The sequence below is a fragment of the Euphorbia lathyris genome, chromosome 1, assembly GCF_963576675.1.
Source record: "Euphorbia lathyris chromosome 1, ddEupLath1.1, whole genome shotgun sequence".
Taxonomy (NCBI): Eukaryota; Viridiplantae; Streptophyta; class Magnoliopsida; order Malpighiales; family Euphorbiaceae; genus Euphorbia; species Euphorbia lathyris.
The window spans coordinates 28,958,848-28,966,385 of NC_088910.1; the positions used below are offsets into that span (position 1 = coordinate 28,958,848).

The following is a 7,538-nucleotide window of genomic DNA, read 5'->3' on the forward strand; positions in this document are numbered from 1 at the left end:
CCTTAGCTTTGTTAGCAACGGTCTTTTGTCTAGGCATTTTTAGTGAAATTTGGGTGAATGGGATGAAGAAAATATGAAAGAATGAAAGGAAGAGTAAAAGATAATGGTGGTGAATTGGGGAAGAAGAAGATGAATAGGGTAAAGATTTATGGGGAAGATGAGTGAATCTTCGTATTGGGAAGAGAAAAGATGATTGATTGGTGTAAAAAGAGGTGATATAAATAGGTGTAAGTAATAGGTATTGATTAGGATAGTTGAATAGGTAAGTAATTAGAGAAGGAATAGGAAAAGAGGTAAAATTCGCCCCTAATCCCGTGACTGGAAGTCGCGACAGCAAGTACGTAGGGGGTCTAAAATTTTGCTGAAAGTGGTCCTCTTGCTGTCTCAACTGAGAATTCGAAATCTCAACTGAGATTTTGGAAATTCTGGGTAAAATTGGGACTGTTTTTGATGATTTTAACACTTCTAAACCAATCCCTCTTATAATTAAGCGACATTAATGTGAATATTAATCCCTGAAACTGAGATAAACAAAACTGAAACATTAAATTAAAGGAAAACCAAGGGTTGTTCCTTAAATGAAAGAATTAAACTAAGGAATTAATGCACTTTTATTTATTATTATAAAAAATATAAACAATACCTTATTATATATATTACATAAAAACATCTTACTCCTAAAAATACAAAATATAAACACTCATATATATAAGAAAACAGAACAGAAACTCAAATGATATCCCTAAGAATTAGAAAAACGACGTGCATTGGCCCTGTTAATCTTCGTTTGAATGAAGATTTGCCTCTTTGGTGTAGAAAGGAATGTTGGACCAGAACAAAAAACGCGTTCTACAAGCCCCTCGTTCTCCAAGAACTCGTAGTCTAGAATAGGGAATGGTTCTGTATCAGTCCAAGGGACAGAAATGGTTCCCTTGGCTCCTAGTATGATTCCACAAATGATGTTGGCGAACCCAATCTTCCGGTTCTTCGAGCGGGAAGCGGCAACTAACCCCTCCATTAGAATCTTCGAGGAGTTCACTGAGTTACCTTGGAAAATGTCGCCCAACACATAGAGATCAGTATCTTTCACAACGTTGCTACTAACTCGACCAAAAAGGCTGTGACAGAGGAATTTATGCAGATACAGCATGGAATTAGAATTAATGGATTTGTTGAAGGCAAGACGTGGATTGAATCGCCAAAATCCTGTTAACATCCTCCATATATCTCTAGAAGTCATATCCCTTCCAGGATGGTGTTGAGTTGTGTCTCGGGGTGGAAATCCAAATCAATTATGAAGTTCTGGATATCCAAAAGTGAAGACCTGCCCCTCACAACGAAAAATGAGATGAACACGTCTCTTATTGACGAATCGAACAGTGGATAAAAATTCCAGAACCCAATTTCTAATTATAGAAAATTTCATAGAAGCAAATTTGGTCCAACCCAAATTAGTAAGATATCGATCAATGTCTTCGCTTATCCCGAGTTCCTCGTTCAGAAACTCGTCCATATACATCATGCCAAAGAATTGAGCATATCTGAATTGCAGAAAGCGTTTCCCCTCGTCATGGTTATAAATGGGAAACCATGCACCATAACGATCGGAGATATCAACTTTCCCGCTTTGAGAAGAAGTGTGTTTTTGAACGTGTTTCAAAGACTTAGTCATGTCTGTGAGAGAAAAGAAAATGATGTCTGTAGGATTGAGAATTTGAGAAAGAAATTCAGAAAGATAAAATGAAATGGTAGAAGTATGATCCTATAGGAATATATAAGACCTATAAGTAAAATGTTGTGTCTGTTAAAAAGAAAAAGGTTCCAAAGTGATACCTCTTTGATTCAACTGACAGAAATTTTAAAGAAAGAAGACTGTAATCCCTTACAGTTATTTCAATTGCAAAAAGACAGAAAATCTCAACTGAGATTTTCGGAATCTCAACTGAGATTTCCAAATCCTGAAACATGGAAAATCTCAACTGAGATTTCTGCATATTTAATTTCTCAATAACACTTAACACTTAATGAAATCATTTTCAAAACATGACTAAATTAAAATTTTAATGTTGACAAAACTCATTTGTACACAAAAATAAATAAAAATAAAGAAAAAAAATAAATAAATTTTTAAAAAAAGTAAAATAAAAATTATGAACATAAAATAAATAAATTAAAAAGAAAAAGAATAAAAACTATGAACATAAAAGAAGAAAAACTATAAATTAAAAACATGAAAACTAAATAAATTAATTTTCATAGAATTTATCCACGGATTCAATTGCTTGAATTGGAGCTCCGTCGAAATAAATCTTGCAACGGTTACCATTAACCTTAAATCGATCGCCATTAGACTTTTCTAGCTCCAAAGTTCCGTAATCAAATGTTTTAACAACAAAAAATGGTCCAGTCCATCTAGATTTTAGCTTACCTGGAAATAACTTTAATCTCGAATTAAAAAGTAAGACTTTATCCCCAACATTAAAGTTTTTAATTTTGATTTTGGCATCATGCCGCTTTTTAACTTTTTCCTTATAAATTCTTGCATTTTCGTAGGACAAATAGCGTAATTCATCCAACTCGTTTAAGTCGAACAAACGCTTTTTCCCTGCGCTTTGCAAATCATAATTAAGGGTTCTTATAGCCCAATATGCTTTATGTTCTAATTCAACCGGCAAATGACAAGCTTTACCATAGACTAATCTATAAAGTGTCATTCCGATAGGTGTTTTAAATGCAGTACGGTATGCCCATAATGCATCGTTAAGTTTATGTGCCCAGTCTCTTCTAGAAGACGAAACTGTGTTCTCAAGTATCCATTTGAGTTCTCTATTTGAAATTTCCGCTTGACCATTCGTTTGAGGATGGTACGACGTAGAGATACGGTGGTGTACTCCGTATTTTTTCATAAGTGACTCAAACCCTCTATTTACGAAATGAGTACTACCGTCGCTTACCATAACTCTAGGAACTCCAAATCGACAGAATATTGAATTTAAAAACTTAACAACTACTTTAGAATCATTTGTCGGGGTTGCAATTGCTTCAACCCACTTTGAAACATAATCTACGGCTACTAATATGTAATTTTTGCCAAAAGAAGTAGGAAAAGGACCCATGAAATCGATCCCCCATACGTCGAAGATTTCAACTTCCAATATGTTCGTAAGAGGCATCTCATCTTTCCTTCCTATATTCCTTGTTCTTTGACATTTATCACAGCGGATAATAAATGAACTGACATCTTTAAACAGAGTAGGCCAAAAGAATCTGCATTCAAGTATTCTAGCTGCTGTTTTGCTTATGCTATTATGACCTCCGTAAGCGCTAGCATGACATTCCAACATTATAGAGTCATATTCAAACTCACTAACACATCTCCTAAGTATTCCATCGCCACATGTTTTGAACAAGAATGGATCTTCCCAAAAATATTTCTTAGCTTCTGAAAAGAATTTCTTCTTTTGCTGAGAAGTCAATCCATCTGGCACAACATGTGCAGCTAAGTAATTGGCTATATCCGCATACCATGGAGCTATGACACTTTGTACTTGCATGAGATGTTCATCGGGGAAATCATCTCAAATGCCTGATGTTTCACCGATGGGACCGTTTTCATCCTCAAGTCTTGATAGATGATCGGCGACAAGGTTTTCAACTCCCTTTTTGTCTTTAATCTCAATGTCAAATTCTTGCAATAATAAAACCCATCTAATAAGACGCGGTTTTGCATCTTTCTTAGCAAATAAATATCGTAAGGCTGCATGATCTGTATAGATGATGACTTTAGATCCTAACAAATAAGATCGAAACTTATCACATGCAAAAACTACTGCTAACATTTCTTTTTCAGTTGTGGTGTAATTTAACTGTGCACCGGACAATGTGTGACTCGCATAATATATAACATGAAGTTTCTTATCCTTCCTTTGACCTAATACACATCCTACAGCTAAGTCACTCGCGTCACACATAATTTCGAAAGGTAGATTCCAATCGGGTTTTGATATTATAGGTGTACTGACTAAAACTGTTTTCAAAGTATTGAAAGCTTGTAAACAATCCTTATTAAAATCAAAAGTTGAATCCTTCATAAGCAAATTAGTAAGTGGTTTGGAGATTACAGAAAAGTTTTTTATAAACCTTCTGTAAAAACCTGCATGACCTAAAAATGATCTTCCTCCCTTAACAGTGGTTGGTGGGGGTAATTTTTCTATAACTGAAGTCTTTGCTCTGTCCACTTCTAAACCTTTTTCAGATATCTTATGACCTAAAACAATTCCTTCATCTACCATGAAATGACATTTTTCCCAATTTAATACTAAATTCGTTTCCTCACATCTAGACAATATTTTATCTAAGTTCTCTAAACATGCATCGAAAGAATCTCCATAAACTGAAAAATCATCCATGAAAACTTCCATTATATCTTCAATGAAGTCATTAAATATTGCTGTCATACATCGTTGAAATGTTGCTGGTGCATTACATAGACCAAAAGGCATTCTCCTATATGCAAATGTTCCGTAAGGACATGTGAAGGTTGTTTTATCTTGGTCATCCGGGTAAATGTAAATTTGAAAGAATCCGGAATAACCGTCTAGGAAACAATAAAATGCATGACCGGCTATCCTTTCGATCATTTGATCAATGAAAGGTAGAGGAAAATGATCTTTCCTAGTTGCTTTGTTTAGGCTCCTATAGTCTATACAAACCCTCCAACCGGTGGTGGTTCGTGTAGGTATTAGTTCACCTTCATCATTTCTTACAACAGTTATGCCTCCTTTTTAGGTACACAATGGATTGGACTAACTCATTCACTATCCGAGATCGGATAAATGATTCCATTGTCTAAAAGTTTAGTAATCTCATTTTGACTACTTCTTTCATGTTCGGATTTAAACGTCTTTGCCTATCCGCTTTAGGTGGCTTATCCTCTTCTAAGTGAATTCTATGTATTACGATACTAGGATTAATTCCTTTTAAGTCTGAAATTTGCCATCCCATACTTCCTATCCTATTTCTAACAACTTCTTTCAATTTTTCTTCTTGATCATTTGTTAATTTGTTAGAAATAATTATACGTAGAGAATCGCCTTCGCCTAAGAAAGCGTACCTCAAATGACTGGGTAACTCTTTAAGTTCTAATTTAGGGGGTGTTACAATTAAAGGCGGAACTGGTCCATCTTCTCGAATCAAAGGCTCTGGGTCCTTATCATCTAATTCCTCACCTATTATAGGTTCAATTATTTCTTCACTCTGAATTACATCATTGACACATTCCTCGACTAAATCAAGTTTCATACAAGCGAATTCCTCCATAGGGTATTTCATCGCTTTGTTCATATTAAACTCGATCTTATCTTCTCCTATCCTTAAAACTACCTTCCCTTTCGACACATCTACTAGAGCGCGTCCCGTGTTCATAAACGGTCTACCGAAAATTAAAGGGCAATTTACATCATATGCAAAGTCTAATATAACAAAATCGGTAGGAAAAATAAATTTATCGACTTTGACCAAAACATCTTCAATTATACCATATGGCCTCTTAGTGGTTTGATCCGCTAATTGCAAAACCATATTGGTACGTTTGATATCTTCTTCTAAACCTAACTTGTTAAAAATAGACAGTAGCATTAAGTTTATACTTGCTCCTAAATCACAAAGACAACTTGGGAATTCAATATCTCCCAACTTACACGGAATAGTAAAACATCCAGGATCTTTGAGTTTAGTGGGCAAATTACTTGATACTATTGAACTATAGTCTTCAGTTAACGAAATGGATGAAATTCCTTCCCAACTGATTTTCTTTGAAATTAAATCTTTTAAAAACTTACCATAGTTAGGAATTTGTGTGATTGCATCCATGAACGTTAAATTGATGTGCAAATTTTTAAGTTTATCCAAAAACATTAGAAGTTGTTTGTCATAGTCCTTATTTCGAACTTTGTGCGGAAAAGGTGGCTTGGGTACAAAAGTTTTGGTACTTATGTCAAATGGTGAACTATTTGTGTTTAAGATATCTTCTTTGGACTTTGGTAAATCAGTTCCTGGTAATGTTGCATCTTTGGGCATTTCAGGCCCTTGATAATTTTTCCCTGAACGAAGAGTGATAGCTTTTACCTGCTCTTTCGGATTTTCTTCCGTATGGCTGGGAAGACTTCCTTTTTTTCGGGATGGAATTGATTTAGCAAGTTGACCAATTTGAACCTCCAAATTATGGATGCTAGATGAGTGGTTTTTAATAAGCTGATCGAATTTATTTTCGATCCGTTTAAAACCATCGTCGTGATTACTTATTTTTCCACTGATAGCATCTATAAAGTTGTCGATTTTAGAAGATAAAGTGCTAATCGTATCTCTTGACTGATTTTGATAATTAGTGGTACGATTTTGATTAGCACTTGCACTATTGTTATTGTTATCTTTCCAGTTAAAGTTAGGATGATTCCTCAATCCAGAATTATAAGTATTAGAATAAGGATTATTAGTTTGGTTTTGCCCTTGGACAAAATTTACCTATTCGATCTCACTCATATTTTCGTAATCCACATCCGTTTGGACTGGATTACCATTGGTATCGCGTGGTGCCATAAACTTATCAATTTTGTGCGATAAAGCAGAAAATTGGGCTTGTAGCATCGCGACTGGATCAAGTTCAACTATACCTTTAACTGATGGTGTGGTTGAGGATGATGGTTTTGCTACCGGTATATGTCCACGTTCCGCGGGCCACATACTGCTGTTGATTGCCATTTCCTCCAAAAGTTCTCTTGCTTGGGCTGATGTTTTCTTCATAAATAGCCCTCCCGACATAGCATCTAATGAACCCCTAGTTGTAGGATTCAGTCCATTGTAAAATGTTTGCATTAAAAGTTCGGCGGGTAATTGGTGGTGTGGGCATAAATGTTGAAGTTCTTTAAAACGTTCCCAAGTTTCATAAAGAGTCTCATTATCATTTTGAGAAAAATATGTTAACTCTTTTATGACTCTTGCGGTTTTTGCTAAAGGAAAATATTTTGATAAAAATGCTTGGGCTAATTGTTCCCAAGTGGCAAAAGTTGCGGCTGGCATAGAAGTTAACCATTCTTTGGCTCTATCCTTCAAAGTGAAAGGAAAGAGGCGAAGTTTGATTGCTTCTGCAGTCACATCTGGGATTTTAAAAGTGTCACAAATTTCAAGGAAATTTGTTAAATGGGTGTTAGGATTTTCGTTAGGTAACCCGTAAAATGTTACATTATTTTGCAACATATTAAGCAAAGCTGGCTTAATTTCAAATTGGTTTGCGGTGATTCTGGGTCTAACGATACTATTGGTCACACCGGCCACACCTGGCCTAGCGTAATCCATAAGTGTTGGTGGGTCTGCCATTTTTTCTGGGTCAGTATATGTTTTTACTGGAGTCTTATTTTTGTTTTTCTTGTTCTTCCTAATGGTTTTCTCAATTTCTGGGTCTATAGGGTCTGGTACAATGCCTGAACTTCGAGAACTACGCATGAACCTGAAATCTTGCACGAACCGAAACTACCTACAAA

General features: G+C 35.4%; 1 non-coding gene across 1 annotated transcript; it reads left to right on the forward strand.

Moving 5' to 3' along the window:
* Positions 1-6,889: 6,889 nt before the first annotated feature.
* LOC136215906 (small nucleolar RNA R71) lies at positions 6,890-6,996 on the forward strand. Its single transcript, XR_010682909.1, has one exon. It is a non-coding gene; the product is annotated as a small nucleolar RNA R71 (small nucleolar RNA).
* The last annotated feature ends 542 nt before the right edge of the window (positions 6,997-7,538 follow it).